General features: G+C 33.3%; 1 protein-coding gene and 1 pseudogene across 1 annotated transcript in view; both read right to left on the bottom strand.

The window, feature by feature from the left end:
- The window catches only part of LOC145256105 (general transcription factor II-I repeat domain-containing protein 2-like), a 780669-nt gene that overhangs the window by 347650 nt on the left and 412649 nt on the right, over nucleotides 1-20370 (bottom strand). The window lies entirely within an intron of this gene.
- Nucleotides 4100-4216, bottom strand: LOC145256544 (5S ribosomal RNA; annotated as a pseudogene).

The raw sequence follows: 20370 nt of genomic DNA, 5'->3' as shown, positions 1-20370 counted from the left end.
GTTGTATTTGGCAATCGTAATTCAGTAGGATCGTACCCCAGCGCAGAAATCTATTTGCGGTGTATACAGGTAATCATTTTTTGATCCGTAGATTGTGACTAATGGTTCATGGTCGGTTTCAAGTATAAAATGTCTACCATATAAATATCGGTGGAACTTAGTCACTGCAAAGATTATACTCAACGCTTCTTTTTCAATCTGTGAATACGCCTTCTCTGCTGGAAGCAGCGTTCTCGAAGCATGAGCTATCGGCTTTCTAGATCCATTAGGCATGATATGTTAAATGCATGCTCCTACGTCGTAGGAACTAGCGTCACTAGCGACGACTACATTTAATTGTGTGTCATAGTGAGTTAGAAATAATTGAGATGTTAGTGCGCTCTTTATTTTGTCAAATCGGTTAGACATTCTTGCGTCCAGTTCCAAGGTGAGTCCTTTTTTAGCAACTCATTTAAGAGAGCTCGCAAATTATACCTCCCTTCAATAAAAGATTGGTAATAATGTGCGAGTCCTAAGAAACTCTGCAAGGTTGTTACTGGCATGATTTTTATTGGCGCAGATCTTTCTGGGTCTGGACGTCGCCCATGTTCATTTATTATATGTCCAAGAAACTTAATTTCGCTTATACAAAAGTCGCATTTATTTTCTTTTACTTTAAGCCCGAATTCTTGTATTCGAGTGAATACTTGTTTTAAATGCTCCTTATGTTCTTCTAGAGATTTGCTCCTGATAACAATGTCGTCCGTGTATGCACATGCCCACTCAATACCACTGAGCATGGTGTCCATCGCTTGCTGAAAGATGGCAGGCGCTACTTTGATGCCAAAGGGCAACCGGTTGTATTTGTACAATCCCTTATGCCTGTTCATGCATAGTATTTTTGAGCAATTTCCTCGACCGGTATTTGTAAATACGCGTTGCTCAAGTTTATCTCGGAGAAGATATTACCACCAATCAACTTTGTGAATATTTCCTCTGGGAGAGTAATGGTAATCTTATAATATGGAGTTTAGACCTGTCGAAAAGTCTGCGCACACTCTGATTTAATCATTCTTTTTCTTTACATATACGGTGGGGGCTGCCCAGTCGCTGTGTTCTATTTTTGATAGTATGCCTGCCTGTTCCAATCTGTCTAATTCTTTATTAATCTTTTCCAATCCAGCTAACGGAACATTTCGCTTTTTTCTAAAAATTGGGCTTGTGTTTTCTTTAAGTTCAAACGAGGCCGTAAATTTATTGCAACGACCTAATTTAGTCATGAATACTTCAGGGAATAATTTTTTTAATTCCTCTTTTATATTTCCTGTTGTTGGAGTAGTACATTCTATTTTTTTACAGAATGTATTGATTGGCTTATCCCACAGTCCAAATTTCCCAATCAAATCTATTCCAAACAGATTTTCGCTATTTTTCAATACGAACAGTTTTAATATCTTCGTAATCCCTTTGAATTTTATCGGAAGGATAACTTCTCCTTCAAATTCTATCTCACTACCAGTTACCGTCCAAGCTGATTTACTTGTTTTCATCATGGTTGGTTTACCCAACTTTTTCCATGTATTTAAGTTTATTATAGAAATATCGGATCCTGAATCCAGTTGTAATTTTATGGGCGTTTTAAATATTTTCACTTTTATGTATTTTCGCTTATTTTTGTCTAATTTTTCATTTCATTGTGTTTGCTGTACTCTCTTTCTGGTGAAACCTGGATATCTGCAACAATCGCTTTTGTGTCCGACTTTCTCGCAAATGTAGCATTTTTCTTCTAATAAGGGCAATCCGATTCCGAATGTCTTTCTGTGCATCTCTTACAGTTATATCTATGCAGAGACTTTATATATTCTTTACTATAATTATAATTATTATATTTGGAATATCTCGTTCCATTTTGACTGCTTTTATTTGTATAGTTCTTGGTTGGTGTGTATGGTTTTCTAACCTTTCTTACATATGTCATTCCGGATTCTTCTATCTTTGTTAATCCTTTTTTTAGTGTAATGGCCCTTTCACAATCCTCTGCTAATTTCTGAAGTGTTAAATCTTGCTCATATTCCAGCTTAGACAACACTCGCCTTCGTATTTCTGCAATTTTCGTGGAAACTAACCCTTGTGCGAAGATTAAGCATTTTAAATCTTCAACTGTTAGTTCCGCTAGCTTAAAATTATCACAGTTTTTATTGACAACTGATGCGTATGTCAAATAATCTTGGTTGCCCATCTTCCTTAGATTCATACACAACCATATCTTATGAAAAAGAGATATATTCGGATTAAATAATTATTTTAGTAATTTTACAGCTTCCATGAAATCTAATTCCGTAGTTATTTTAGGTAATATGTAATCTACGAATTGACTGTGTTCTGCTACACCCAATGTTCTGAATATGAGGCTCACTTTCTGGGTATTTTGCCAACTTTTGCAGTCCAGTTGAAAGACATACTCGTATCTTGTATAGTATGCTTCAAACTTCTTTTCTTCCTCCGGCACATAATTAAATGTGGCCATACTATAAAAAATAGCACTGTCGACATTTTCTCGATCATTCTTTAGTAGTTTCAGTGTTTTAGCAAAACGGTCATTTTGTCTTTCTTCATGTTCAAATTGTAATTTCTTCTGCCTTTCTTCTTGTTCAAATTATAATTACTTCTGCCTTTCTTTATATTCCAGTTGTCATTTCAATAATTTCTCATCACTTCGTTCATCTCGCTTGGCTAATACCTGTTGTTGTGTCTGCAAAAATTGCATTAGTATTCTAGATAAATCTTCCATTTTTGTAGTGTATTCTAAAATATAACTGGCTTGTGTTACAAACAAAATTTTCAGAGTTTCTGTTTTCAATAATTAATGACATCGCTGCTCGAATAATATTTTCTCACTTCGCTAGCGAGTCAAGCTCATCCAACACCCCCCCCAAAAAAAAACTGAGGCTTTTACTGAAACCACCAAATACGATTGACTTTTACATTTTAGGCACTTCCTAATAAGTAACAGCAGAACATAAGTACAACTATTTCCACACAAAAAAATCCAACTCGAGTCACAATTGAAAAAAATAAAATATATGGAGTACATTTAACTTTTTTTTATTTTTTACGTGACGTTTTACCGTCTTATATCCGTTATCCAGTGACAACTTCAGTTTTTAAAAAATCCTTGATTTTAGAGGGAAAAAAGTTGGTTTACCAAAAAGCCTTTAGTTGATGTTTTTCTAACGGAGAACAGCAATTAGGGAATCCACTGGTGAACTATTTTTTCCCGTATGTTACTTTTTTGTACGTTTGCTCTTCGTAATTTAGTAATACAAATCTGTCTGTCGTTTTACAACAAAAATTCACTTTTACAGTTTGTTGGAGTTTTTTTTCAAGATGGATTCCAAGAGAAACAGCATAACTTATCGCTTTTGCCACATTCAAGTTTTTCCCCCTTTTTTGTCTTTCAGACTGCAATTAGCATTTTGGTTTGTCTTTTTTTCGACTAGTATTTCAGTAAATACAATACTATTAATCGAGGTTACTTTTTTCCGACTTCAGTCGACCTTCTCTTTAGCGTGAAATCCGTTTTTATGACTATTTCGTTCGTCCAAACTTGTATTCCTTAGAAAGGTCAACCGATGCATTCTACCTTTTTTTAATGAGTTATTTCCATTTCTTCGTCAAACTGTTATATTTGACGTTCATCTTCGGCGCCAACTCCTAGGTTTTCAGGTTGAACCAAATAACGTATAAGGCAATACAAATTAAGACAACCAACAAAGATAGATCAATAAGAAGTGTATTAGGAAAAGTATATTTACAGTATATTTACATAATTATTGTCAGATAAGAGGGTCTTGGCTGGAGAACATATCTGCTCTCGGCTCGGCCTTCTGAGTAACACACACTCAGACTAACCGAGTCTTGTTATTTATGTGTATTATTATCCACATATATGAGTGGCTGCCACCACAACAGATACCCAGGAAGTGTTTCTTGCGCGTGAAATTTTTGTGGCAGAAGGTGCGCAATCACCAGCCACACCTCTCCTGAGACGACATTGTGAAATACCATTGGCAGCTGACGTAACGGACGACTGGAAACAAATGCTGAGATAAGCGGAGAGCACATACAGCGCCTAGAATTCCCAAATAGTCACCCATCTGGTACTAACCAGGCTCAACGTTGCTTAACTTCGGTGATCTGACGAGAACCGGTGTGTCAACGCGATTATGCCGTATATATATGTATGTGCTTGTGTCTGTATGTGTGTGCGTGTGCACGTATGTATATGTATATGTGTGTGTCAAATTGTCAGTCAAGAGTTGAAAATCAAGTGTTGAGAGTCAAGAATTGATGAGAGAGAGAGAGAGAGAGAGTAAGCTGGAGAGTGGGAGCCCTTAGAGGCGAAGGGTAGAAGAGTAAACCATGTAGATCCAAGTTTAAATTCCTGACGTCACCGATCGGCAGATTGAAGAATAAAGAAATCACCATTTATGTTTGTAACTGTTTGTCTCGTGTCGTCATGCCTTACAACAGAAAAGGTAAATGTGTTTATCATCATCTTGTAACGAACTTCCAAGTATTATGTGTTCTCTGCTCCTCCTACTAATATATATAAGAACTTATTATCATATGTCTCCCAGTTCGTATTAATAAAACACCTCAAAGACGTTCACAGTTGTCATGATGTAATATATGCAAATGTTTTCTCTCCCTCATCATCACTATCATTATATTTGTATTAGGAGTCCCGTTATATATGCCTCCCCCCCAATATAAGCCCCTCCTACACAACACGTATATATATATATATATATATATATATATATATATATATATATATATATATATATATATATATATATATTTAAAAGAGTGTAGCCATCAACAATTGTGGGTTTTTTTAAAGGTTTTCATCATATTTTTATTTTAAAATATTAAAATAAAAATATGATGAAAACCTTTAAAATAACCCAACAATTGTTGATGGCTACACTCTTTTAAATATACATTTTTTCTCTCGTTGGAACTACACACCCATCACTTTAAATATATATATATATATATATATATATATATATATATATATATATATACATATATATATATATATATATATAAGCCTGAAGAATCCTAGTGGATGAAACGCGGAATATTCAGTGTAGCTTAATCGCCATATATATTTTATAACTAACTAACTAGCTCTACCTACGTATTGAGCACTTTTGAAGTAAATACTTAAAGTTTACGCATAAATTTATACTTTCGTATATTAATTTTATGTGAGTAAATGAAGTATATATATATATATATATATGTGTGTGTGTGTGTGTGTGTGTGTGTGTGTGTGTGTTATTGTGTGCGTGTGTGTGCGTGTGTGTGCAGAAACAAATGCGTTGATTTCCATTTTTTTGTATTGAGTACTTTTGAAAAATTGTTTGTATTTTATTAATCCACTGAATCTGTTTCACATGCACACTCACAGACATACACATATCTCTTATGTGCTATTCATTCAGTAATAACTAACCAATATTTATTTCAGTAATGCAGTTTCACATTTGTTATTGGTCATGCAAGTTTTATTAATCAAGACGACATTAAAAGCCTGCCACCACCCCAAGCAAGGCTGGTAATCTATTACCAGCATAAGAGGACATATTGCAAGTCGTAATCTTCTGCAAATCTTCTGTGAAGAAATAACGTTGGCCTAAAGTCAGTCATCAAAGCTAGCTGATAATTAACCCTTTTTATTTTGTTATGTCTTTTACTGGAGCTCATCCAGAACCCCGCTGAAAAAAGGTGGCAGATATAGAACGCCTCTGACCAAGCACAAAAAAAGTGTCACAGAGAAATTAGCTAGTCTCATCCTAGAAGATTTTTTGCGAACTCTTCTCGCAGGTGGACAGGGCGAAGTTCATCGCATTAAATTAACGCGACATGTGATAATGTAATAGATGTATTCGATCACACAACTTACACTCCATACTGAACATCCAAATGAAAAAAAAAATTAAAAGCAACAGGAATTAAATAATGCATATACATAATCGAAAACCACTATAATTTTTACTCGATTTTAGAGCGAATTTAGACTGGCATGTCACGTTCAATCCCATGGGACTGATTAAACACACCTTATTTTTGTCACATACAACCCAATTATAATGAATTGCATTAGCACCACATAAACCTGACCTTGGGACTAACTCGAACAAATGTGAATAACCCCCCGATTATCACAACTATAAAATGTTGATAGCTGTAGAATATCACATAATTGTTACAGTCCATTGTCACTCCGATCTCGTCTTTAAACGGAACAACGGCTAACAAAACCGACCCATATGATGATTCACACAGGCCTTTTGCCTTTTTAAAAATATCTAAAATAATGGGGCATTACGAAGCCAACCTCTTCCCAACCTTCACACTAGTTAAGGCTGAATCTGTAAACATTTGTGAAATAGAATTTCCTTGTATCCATTTTCATATTCCTTCACAAACTAACGTATCTTACTTCTTGGTTCGAATGCATCAGTCAGGATTGGATACTGCCTTGTTATGTTTACTGAACTCATGCATTAATGACCTTAAAAGTGTATATCCCTATTGCAGATATTGACAGAGTGAGACTCTAAGAAAGCAATTACTTTAATGGACGTGCACCAAAACCACAGATTGTCATTGGATGTCCCCAGGCATAAAAAAATCAGAACCGATTAACATTCACTGGCGCCTTTCAAAAGTGTACATGTAACATTTTTTCTGGTTTGGAATTTATCATACCAACAAACAAATCTTGAATCAGTGCGCATTGCTAATTAAACAGGATGAAGGTTTCTATGATTTAACGACATTAATAAATAAATTCATATTAAAAGAACCTAATTACATTTTAAACATACCTCTTCCACGCAATAGAAAAAAAACACCTATAATTATAATTACATATACTCAGGCAATAAATTAGATAACAAAAAATATATATTTCCTTTCAGTTACACAGCCAAATTTGAATTTTTAAAGGCCGTATTTTCCAAAAAATATATATATTAAATTATATCATTTTTTAGGTAGATGTATGATATTTAAGAGAATCTTACCCTCTTCACAACGCCATTACTTTTATTTGAATTTCAAACTACTGTTCTTCGTTCTGATATTGAACAAAGTCATGAATTTCAGAGCAAATATATTTTCAAATATAGTACCAGTATGTTTTCTCTCTTTAATTTATTCGCCCGGAATGTGCTTTACAATTAAGTCAAAAAGTTCATAGACATATATAAATTGGTGTCTTGCTTTTTTCATATTTCTATACCTCTCTCTATACATTTCTCTCATTTTCTCTTTCTCCATATATATATATATATATATATATATATATATATATATAGAGAGAGAGAGAGAGAGAGAGAGAGAGAGAGACAGGGAAACAGAGATACAGATTGATATATAGATATTTAGATATACAGAGACAAAAAGTTAATGGGCATATATCAATTGGTGTCTTGCTTTTTATATTTTCATATTTCTATTTCTCTCTACCTACTTTCTATATCTCTCTCATTCTCTCGCTCTCCATATATACATACATATATATATATATATATATACATATATATATGTATATATATATATATATATATATATATATATATATAGAGAGAGAGAGAGAGAGAGAGAGAGAAGGAGAGAGACACACAGGGAAACAGATATATAGATATATATATAGATGTATAGATGAGATGTATACAAAATACATAAACATCGTGACACTGGACATATAAGACGTTTGAGGAGGACGTTTAATTCTTTTTTTATATGTTTGGTAATATTCTACGTGATTTTCCCCTGGTGAAAATATTTTGATATTTTTTCATCTAATTGAGCCAACATCAAAAGCAAGAGTTCAGATTCTCTCAGATAGAAACAGGGGAAATGAAAAATAAAATGTGTATTAAAATGAAGAGAAACTAAGGATGATAAAAAATGAGGAGCCTGAAAAATACCACGACATCAACTGGCAATGTTCCCATAATCCGAATTTTGTATTTAATTTCAAAGGGTGATGACCTCAGTAAGATAAAACGAAATATGATGTCCAATAATATATATATATATATATATATATATATATATATATATACATACATACATACATATATATATGTGTGTGTGCGTGGGGGTGGGGGTTTGTGTGGGTGCGCGCGTGCGTATATATATATATAGATAGATAGACAGATAGATAGATAGACAGATAGATAGATACAGTAAGTTATGAATTATACATGGAAATTAAGCTGTACGAAACAATTCGCTTTTCCCCATCGTGAGAATTCGTCAGGCTTATGTGAAAAGTTGTGGTTTTCATACATTTTTATATAATTTTTATATAAACATATGATATTTGATTTGATAGTTAGCCAATCCGCTTCTTAGTGAGTTTTATGGGAAAAACTTTTGTTATATCTTTTTTTGTATAAAAATATGACCTTCTGAACACCTCGGTGTAGTTAGACACGTACGTTTTGGGTTTTGGTTATAACATTTACACACCCAAACATATATGTATATATATATATATATATATATATATATATATATATATATATATATATATATATATACATATTTATATTTTTTTATATTTATAGATATGTGTGTATAAGTGGTAGTTTCATTTAGTAAAAACAGGGAAAATATCATACCATGCCAATTTAGAATTAATCCATTACAGAAACAGAGTTTTGCTCATAATTGTGCTCGTTTTTGCAATAAATACTAACCTCATTTATGTAACTCACTATATCTGTATTTCTGTCTTTGTAAATACGTTCAAGATCTATCTCTTCTGAAAAGAAAATATCAGAGTGGCGCCTCTAGGCTAAAATGGTTGCATTTTTTGTCGGTCGTTTTTTTAGAGGTGGGTAGTCCATAACGACTTAAAATAGTTTAAGTTTGAAAGAAATCAGAACTTGCCCAACGTAACTGAACCAGAACTTTTCTCGTACGCATACGCAAATCGTTATACATTTTCACATTCATGTTAATTTATTTGTAATAATTTCCTAACTGATTGGCGATAATCGAGTGGAAAGACACAAATTTAAATATGATAAGACCCTGGGGACTTTGGGGGATAAATGGGAGGAGAAGTAAATGATGGAGTTGGTCATTTCATATGTTACATGGTGCAGAACTGAATTTGACATATGTTAAGGTCTATAACTTCACCGTTTGTTAATTTTTATCATGGTTTGACGTACCCTTGGAACCTTGGAGGCTAAATGGGGAAGGGGAGTCCATGCTAAACTTAGTCATTTTTTATGCCTCGTTCATCGTCCGCTCACGAGGGGCCATGCATGTTTAACTTGTTAATTTCAGATTAAAGTAGCATTTCATCATTGGCGCCAAAAATGTATTACGTCCTCAAACGCACCTCTGACTCGTACTGTACATCAATGCTCTATGTTTAATTACCATACTATACGAATATTTATATCAAATATACCTTTGTGTAGCATGTTTAATATATCACCCCCTCTATATATTTAACCTAGTGGAATTGTTAATTGTTGTTATAGACCGCTTAATACCATGCTAGAAATTCCAGCAAAAGCCTAACAGTGAGCCATCATTCGACTGGAATCTGCCGCTGCCATTGACTACAGGGCCCTTCATTTTCATTTCTTTCAATGACAGAGGTGTTATGAATCGAAAGCCACCTTTACGAATGCTAGCAGATAATTACAATTAAATGGTATATCTACCCAACATCGGATACACTGTGCCAACACCGAGAAGGCTTTTGGACTACATCAACCAACACACACTCAACGCACCAACGAATACGGCTGCCCCGTATACTTTTCGAAAAATCAATAAGTAGCAATACGCTATATGGGAATATTACCTTATCCCCTGTACCTATTTTCTGCCCGCCTGGATTTATAACCCCGAAGGACATTGTACCTCTTCCGATAATTGATTTTCGTTTTTTTTTCCATATAATTATCCACAGCCACTCAAAAAACTATTTTAAATAATTGTGCTGAAAAGCAAAATAAGCGACCAGCTGAACATTTTGCTAACCGCATTTCATTTCCTCTGATGATATGTGCCATTGTTGAAAATCCATAGATTAAGGAAATTAACATAACCTCTTCTGTATATTTCTTTTGTCAAACAATAACTTCATATATCGAATATATGTGTCTATATGTTTTTTTTTTCAGAATTTAAAATTTAACCACCAAACATATATATTGATCTATTCTTAAATATTGAGCTATTCCATTTTGGGTAGGATCATCTTAGAAGTATTACTTCAAGTAATATCTATCAGAATTTTTATCTGAATTCTACCAGTGTCTTATCTCGCTTATATATATATATATATATATATATATATATATATATATATATATATATATATGTGTGTGTAACGTGCAGTATACTTAATGTATGACATCATAGCAGGCTCCTTTATATATATTGATGATATAGGTGATGAAATCACGTATGACCCCATAGCAAAAAAAGACAATTGAAAAGTGCAAGGAATGATTGTTGGGCAAAGCCGGATGGATTACACACACACACACACACCCACACACACACACACACACACACACACACACACACACACGCACATATATTTATATATATATATATATGTAAGATATATATATATATATGCATACATATATATATATATATATATATATATATAAGACAAGGGAGGAGCTATAACTATCATAAACACAAACGATTACATAACAGAAATAAACACACAGCTAGCGAACAGGGATTTCTACAAACAACTCCCCAGTAGAACTTTCAAATCTGATCTAAACACCCTAATCAGCAGTCTAGAAGAAACCATTAGGACAACGGTTGAAAAATTAGTACCAGAACATCATAATCAAGCTGTCTTTTACACTATCCCTAAACTTCATAGTCAGCAACATAATTGCACTCTTTCCATTTGAAGACACGGGAAAACTGAGGCATCGGTTACCGAACCCACAGACATATACCACATAGCTAAGGCTCTTCAAATCCATCCACCTGGCAGACCTACTGTCTCGGGCATCGGGACCCTCAGAGAGAAGAATTCAGGATACATTGACAGCATCCTCAACCCATTGGTGGCAAACACACCCAGTTATATTAAAGACACGACACACTTCCTACAGATCCTACGCGACATCGGTAACTCACCAGATAATACAATACTCGTCACGATGGATGTTTCCACATAAGGAAGGAATATCCGCATGCAGGAGTTTTTTACAAACCCAGAACTTAAAAGACACCCACATCACAAACATATGCAGCATTATGGAGTACATTCTAACACATAACAATTTTACATTCGACAACAAACACTTTTTACAAATAAAAGGCACAGCCATGGGAACTAGAATGGCTCCCAGCTATGCCAACATCTTCATGCACACATTCGAACAAAAATACACACACACACACCACCTCAAACCAACACACTATTACAGGTATATAGACGACATCTTTGTCATTTGGCCACACGGTGAAAAGACATTGATGGGCTTCTTCCAACATATAAACAGCTGTCATAATAGGATAAAATTCATGATTGAACCTTCAACCACGCACATCACATTTTTAGACGTTCTGATTAATATTTCAAATAATCATATCACCATATCTCTACACATAAAACCGAACGATGGACACAATTACCTACATTTCGAAAGTTGCCACCCAATCACAACGAAAAAGTCAATCGTATACAGTCAATGCCTGCGCATTAAAAGGGTATGCACAGACCCATCCGATTATGACACACAGGAAGGCATCTTAATCAATCACTTCCTTCGCAAAAACTACCCATTCAAAATATTAAAAGAAGCCATCAGCACAGCATCACACATTAGCAGACAAAACCTACTTACATACAAAAACAACAAAACATCCACACAAATACCTATGGTATTTCACTTCAATAATAACACCAAGCATTTATACAACCCCATGAAACAGATCTTCAAACAATTACAACACGACCCAACACTCAACACAATATACAATAAACCACCCATTTGTGCCAAACGACAACTCCCCAACTTACGTTCCTTTCTGACATCCACTCGGATTAACCGCACCCAAACATCTCAAGGAAACAAACCTTGCAATAGGCCCAGGTGTCTAATATGTACACATATTAGGACCAACAGCACATTCACTCCTCCAGGCACCAACGTCCATCTGAAACTTCCCCCTCTAAATTGCAATAGCTCAAATGTAATATATCGTTTATACTGCACAAAATGCACAAGTAGCTTTCCACTATAATTTACCTAACCATAGAATAGACAACATCAGATATATTCTCATAGCATCCAATTTTATTACACAACACCAGAGACGAAAATATGAAAAAAAATTAATTCTAAAACTCAACACGCACACTACAGGACTTAACAAAAACTTAGGACTACTCAGTGACTACAATTTTTATAACTACAAAGATATTCTATAAACATTTCCTTAGGACTAAAATGCACGGTGAGATGGGGTAACTCTTTCGGAAACCTTTACATTTTCCCTAATGTTTTCTTTCTTTATCCTCTCATACACATGGCATGTGTATGTGTGTGCGTATTATGTACGCATACTTGCATGTATTTGTGCGAGTGTATGTGTATACGTACCTGAAAGTGTATATACACGTCAGTATATGTATATATATATATATGTGTATATGTATGTGTATGTATATATATGTATGTATATGTGGATATATGTGTATGTGTGCGCATATATATGTGTATGTTTTCAAAACACATTTTCTTTAAGTGTTACTTTTCTTCATATTACCGTATATGTATATATATATATATATATATATATATATATATATATATATATATTTATATATATATATGCGTATGTATTTCTCACGCACCTATACTTATTTTCCCGTCACTCTCTTCTCCTCTTCCTCTCTCTCTCCCTACATTCGCTTATGTAAACTTATGTATATATGTACAGCTGTCTCTACGTGTAAATGTATGCGCAAGCATTTATGTATGTGCATGTTTGTCTGTTAGTATATATATATATATATATATATATATATATATATATATATATATATATGGATATATATGTGTGTATATATTTGTACATGTGGGTATTTGTTTGTATACGTATGTATATGTACATATGAATATACAAATTAATAAAAAGTAGCGTTTCGTTTTTGTCTTAAAACGGTTGAATTTAGAAACGACGTTTTCGTTCTTTTTCGAAAAAGAAATAGCCGTTAAATTACAAATGAACATCATAGCGTTTCTCCTCATAACGTCTCATATCCTTTGAATTCTTATTCTCTCTTAGAATAAATAATATCGTTTGAATTCAAAGGATTGGACAGTTAAAGACGCGTTTCTCGTTTTTATTTACTGCTTAATTTTTAATTTTTCGTTTGTATGTGTACATGTACTGTGTGCATGTGTGTATGTGCGTACTTATATGTGTATATATTTAAGACTGGTGCGGCACCTTCTCATTGACTATACCTCCTTCTCCTCCTCCTCCTTCTTCTCCTCCTCCTCCTCTAACTTCCTTCCTTTTCCATTCCCCTTTTCCCCGTGCATGCTCATACTTTCACTACACCGATGAAGACTGAAGGATCGGTGGAAAATATGTACTTATAAGAAATGTAATTTTAATTTTTTTTTCATAATATAATTTTGTATTCCTGCACGTCACCAATCGAAAACGAATAAAGAAAAGTTATAAGCTTTAATACTTTTCGTATTCTTTTTTATTCACACACACACACACACACACCCACACCCACACACACACCCACACACACACACACACACATATATATATATATATATATATATATATATATATATATATATATATATATATATAATCAAACTATTACAGTTTAAAGCAACACAACTGCGGTTTCTTTTTCGGTAAATATATTTATTTAATAAAATCATGTTTTATATTTCGATTCATAACAGAACCTTTATGAATAAATACAAGTTTTATTTCTCCATTTTTTTTCAAATGTTATGCTTGATTTGTTATTCCTCAAATGTAGGTGAAGTTCAAAGTTTAAATGTCGCATATAGTAGAACATTCTGCTTCAGTGTATATTTTTTCGGTAATAGTCGGTTTATACAAAACACTGTTAATTAGTACTGAGTAATTCAAAATTAACATTTAAAGCCAAACAAGTGCAGTTTTTTTTCAATACAATAACAGATTTATTCATTGAAATTATATTTGATATTTCGATTAATAACAGAATCGTCATCAGGAAATACACATTTTCATTTTGACGTACCATCGTAGTAATGCTTGTCATGTTTTCGTACACGCTCGACCGGCGTCTGCAACTAAACTTTGAATTGAAGCAAAATATTAAGGAAACATCTGCAGGATAACCTATATCGCACGGAAAAAAACTTTTAAAAACCCTGACTTCTCTAATTAAGAAACTGTAATTAATCGGAATATCGACTTTTACTGGAATGAATAAATATTCCATTAAAATAGTGCCCATTAAAACAGTAGATTTATTATTACATATACACAGAGAAATATATATATATATATATATATATATATATATATATATATATATATATATGCATATATATGTGTGTGTGTGTATGTGTGTGTGTAACTCTGATGTAAAGCTGGTGTCTACTGTATACTCTGTTCTGTGGAAGTCCTCTGCACCAACAATAGTTTGCAGTAACACCAAATATTGTGGCTAATTCTACACATGGTCCTCACGACGGTAAACTCATCATCAGTGTGTATTTCCGAGTAACTTAAGCATCGTGGCGGAAGCCCATCTCTCGAAACGTACGGGAGAGTCTATTACATATATATATATATATATATATATATATATATATATATATATATATATATATATATATATATATGTTCATTAACGCTTCGTCTTTATTTTAAGACTTTCTCTTGATGAAATAAAAACGAAACTTTGATAAACACACACCTCTTTCTGTTCATTTTTAGTTCTCTATTTTATCCTAATACAATTTCCATTATTATCATCATATATTGTTTTTAAATAATATATATGTGTGTATGTGTATGTATGTGTATGTTTGTCTGTGGGTGTGTGTATTGAGAGACAGATAGATAAGTAGATAGATAGATATAGATATTTATATATATATATTTATCTATATGAATATATATATATGTGTAATATATATATGTAATATCCATATTTACGTAATATATAAGTAATACGTACATACATTTATATATATATATATATATATATATATATATATATATATATATATATATATTACGAGAAAAAATTCTTGTTTGGGAGGCTATAGTTGGAAGTTGCAATCAATTTATCACTTTTACGATGTGACGGTACACAATCAGCATATCTTTCTGTTTTGTATCACATGTTTCAAGAATTGGTCAGCAATTTGTCTTACGACTGGTCATCAAAGGAGCGTCCGGGGAATCAGTGGTCAGCAATGATTAATTTGGTCGCGCTCGTGATCTTTGATTTCCATCTTTTTGTCCCTCCCGGCGATATCGTTTTTATTATGGCTGGCTGGCCTGTCTCAGACTTTATCCCGGTGGTTGTGGGTTGTCCCCTTTTCTTTTTATATTTTTCTATTCCCTACTCGCTATTCTCTTTTGTATAGAAAGTAAGAAAAGAAACTAGAAACCATAGGACAACCATCCGTCCAATTAGCGTCAGATTGATCTGCCGAACGAATGCATTGCATTCGCTTTGTTCTACGCTGTACGGATTTAATTCCAGGACGAACGCATTCATACACACACATATATGGCTTTATATTCGTAAATGTGCGATTTTATTTCTTTGACTAACAAGGTTTTATGCGTACCACATACACTATTATACACACACATACATACATATATATATATGTATATATGAGCTGTGAAACAGCGAAACAGTACTGTATGTGGATGAATATAGTGCTCCTCACCTTGAGTTGGGCATATTGAGAAGTGAAACACGAATTACCATTAGCATATAAGCGACGCTCTTTGTGTAAACAAATCGAGCGGAGGTATTTCGGACGATATGAAAACATCGTTAAAGCAGCCGCCAATAACGTAATGGTTAGGAGCCTTGAGTGCCGTACAAACGGTCGGTTTTCAATCCTGGCTTGAGATAGTTGCCTGTCTAGCCGCACTGATGAGCTGTGAAACAGCGAAACAGTACTGTATGTGGATGACTATATATATATATATATATATATATATGTATATTTGGGCAGATTATTCTCTTTCATGTACTTCGTTCTAGAGCAAAGAGGCTCAATACGAAATGGATGATACGCTTAAATGCATTTAAGTGTTTTAAGTATTATACACAATTTTAATCGTCTTTCCAATCAACTCATTATTTCATTTTTTATTTTTTTATTATGTTTATCACTCGCCTATTGCGATCGAAAACTTTCGCGAATATTTTTTGCACTTGAGCACACAGTGCTGATAGTAATAACTAAAAAAAAATTATGGATTTTAAGACAAACAAACACAATGATTTAAAAAGTTAAAAAAAAAAAAAAAGATTGTGCGCTAACACCGAGAATCGAACATCGCAAAGTTTAGCTTTCTGCGCAAGTATTACCCACGTATAAATCATGTAGGATGTCTGCGTGAAGATAATTACGCGTAATAGTTAACAAAAGATGTTCATCATCTATAGATTAATGAAATTCCACGAATCAAATATATTAAAGTTGTATGGTGTTTTTAAAATAAATAGAAAAATGGGTTTGTGATATGAATAGCAACATAGAAAAACTATTATAGGAGTATAGACGTATATATGTATATTTATGTATATGAATATACGGCATTTATATATATGTTTACATTGATATATATATATTATTTATATATATATATATATATATATATATATATATATATATATATATATGTATACATTATTTTATACATATATGCAATTTTATGTTAATGTTTTCACTATTTAATTCGAGATTTCTCTTTGAGTGAATGACAAAGTAAATGAACAACACTTGTGCTGAGCGATTTGATGCAGTCTCCGATATTCTATGCAGTTATAATCAACACTACATTGAGTTGAAAAAAAAGATGGCGACAAATACAGATTGTCCTTAAGATACAAATAGCAAATTGTGACATTACGAAAAGGTTAAACACAAAAAATAATCCGGCCACTAACAGTTAAATCTTGAGATATCACCAACAAGTATCGTTCGAATAATGTCATTAAGTACAGAAGAAAATCCATAAAAAAAGTTTTCATTACTAACAATATAGAAAAATATTTCATAAATTTTTAGACTTGTTTGAAGACATCATTTAAGAAAATATATTGTATAGCAGACATGTCCAAATTTATATAAAAATAAAACAATGAAAACATCTATTATTATCTATTAATGTCGAAACTGTTATGTTTATATGTGAGAATTATATGGAGAAATAATTACAACCAGCGGGACCTGTGCAAATTCCACAGGAAACTCATTCATATGTAATATATTGATGTTGTCATTCCGTTGATGGCTAGTGTAAATGGAGACGCTCTGATATAAGTGTAGTCTTCATATCAAAACTGCAAAAGTTTTTTATATAAGCTAGCATGAACCCTGGTAAAGCATGTGCCCATATATATATATATATATATATATATATATATATATATATATATATATATATATATATATATATATATGGGTGGATGAGTGTATACACATCCGTATGTATGTGTGTATGTATGTATATATATACATATGTATGCACATGTATGAGTGGGTAAATGTGTTCGTGTGAATATGGTTATACGCGTATGTGTGAGCCCCTGCATATGTCTGTGTGTGTGCATGTGTGTGTGTATGTGTATGTGCCTACATAGTATGTGGATGTTTGTGAGTGTATGCGCACATACATATATGTTTGTACATATATGTGTGTATGTGCGTGTTTGTGTGTATATATATCTTCTACCTATTATTCTCCATCTTACTTGTGTGTGTGTGTGGGTGCGTGTACATATGTCTGAATGATTAAGCGCATATATACATGCGTGTTTTGGTAGGGGGAAAAAAGTGTATATATATATATATATATATATATATATATATATATAAAATAAAAAATAAAAAAATAAAAATAATTGTTAGCGGTGGATGTATGCGAGTACGTGTGTGAGTGTGTAGGTGGGTATGTATATGTGTATATATGTATGCTCCTACATATATTTCTATGTATGTTCGTGTGTGTATGTATGTGTGCCTGTGTGCGTGTGCATGTGTACATGTACATGAATATATATGTATGCGTATGGGATTGTGTGTGAGTGTATGCTATACATGGGGAAAGAAAGACTTTAAAAAAGAACCCTAAAGAAGCCATAAAAACCTTCACCATATGGACTAAAAAACACTCTTTGAAACTAACTTTGACCGGTCACAGTAAAACACTTACAGTTGGAGACAGAACGTCTAAACACTGAACACACGCATCGCACCACTATGAAAAACATATTTAATATCAGCGGAGGCATATCCACAAACTCCCATTTTAAAGAAAAACTTTTTACGAAAATATCTGAAGAGAGCACACCCTAAGCTCGAAAAGCGTTATAAAAATATTTTAAAATAAAAATATGATGAAAACCTTTAAAAAAAAACCCACAATTGTTGATGGCTACACTCTTTTAAATATACATTTTTTCTCTCGTTGGAACTACACAACCATCACTTTAAATATATATATATATGTATATATATATATATATATATATATATATATATATATATATATATATATATATACAGAGTTTACCAGGATACCAGCTTATTGAATCAAGTGGTATCAAGTCTTACAAACAATCCCAGCTAAAAAAGGAAATGTGTGTATATACTAGATAGAGCAGATGCAAAATTATATTACAATTTCATTGGGAAAAACATATTTTTTTCAAAATAATAAAGCAATTATTTGAACAAAGAATATTCATTGTTCAAAAAAATATAGTTTGGTGTTAAAACGTTATATTTTTTATGAATGAAATTGTAATACAAAATAACTATATATATATATATATATATATATATATATATATATATATATATATATATATATATCATAATCATCGGCGGGCACTCGTGTCCGAGTAAGACTGTCCTCCGTTGTGGTTCTGTGGGTCCTCAGGTGAGCATAGAGCCCAATCCTAGACCCAATTTGTCTTGTGCAATTTGGGCAGATAAAGGTAGTGGGGGTGGGGTGGGGTTGGGTGTGTCTGGTTGATAATCTGTCCTTTCTGTGCTTGCGTTTATCCTCAGCAGCTTGATTTAGGTCACTACTATAAAGCGCAGCACCTTTGTGGACCGCACTCCTCCATGCCAACCTGCTCCTAGCCACGTCCTCCCATGTCTCAAGGTCCATGTGAAACCGCTTTAGATTTGCTTTGATGTTGTCCTTATACCTCATCTTTTGGCCACCCTGGGCACGCTTTCCCTCAACAAGCTGAGAGTAGAAAAAAGATAGTGGGAATGTCAGCCTCACTCAGGATGCTGGTGTTGGTGCGTCGGTCCTTCCAACTAAATCTGAGGATTTTTCGGAGGCATCTTTAATGGTACGTCTCCAGGGTTTTTACGTGCCTCCTGTATGTGGTCCAGGTCTCCGATCCATAGCGAAGAGTGGGCAGCAAGACAGCTTTATATACCATGATTTTGGTCCTATATATATATATATATATATATATATATATATATATATATATGCACACATTTTAAATATAATTATCCACTGACACGTGCTCCGTAGTATATGACTCAGCGGAGTGGCTGAATCTTATGAGGGTAGACAAGAAATATATGCCAGTGGATATATATCTATATATATATTTTAACAATACATATGCCGCTCCAGATTTTGGGGATACCAAATTGGTCTATGGGAAAATTCTTCCCTACTCGCATTCAGGTAGAAATGTACTTTCCTCTAAATAATTAAATTCATTTAAAACGTATCGCAAGATAAAAAAACAACAAATAGCATGTAGATATACATTTATATATATATACTAGCGGTGGTACCCGGCGTTGGCTGGGTGTTTGGCAGTAAATCAAAACTCCGGGGGAGTGAGTTAAAATAAAAAAAATAAGTTTTGGTAGGGGAGTATGAGGATCGAACCCGAAGCCTTGAGGTAAAGTTGGAAACTAAAGTGTGAAAAAAAAATGCGACATTAACAACTGGACCACCGCGACATATTAGCGGAAGCACGTTTGGATTTATTTAATTACTTAGAATTTTCAGGTGCACGTTTTTAATGTC

This window comes from Euprymna scolopes, chromosome 32 (assembly GCF_053919585.1).
Source record: "Euprymna scolopes isolate OS-2025 chromosome 32, ASM5391958v1, whole genome shotgun sequence".
Lineage (NCBI taxonomy): Eukaryota > Metazoa > Mollusca > Cephalopoda > Sepiida > Sepiolidae > Euprymna > Euprymna scolopes.
Note: the sequence above shows the minus strand (reverse complement) of the source record. Positions and strands in the feature narration are given on the sequence as shown.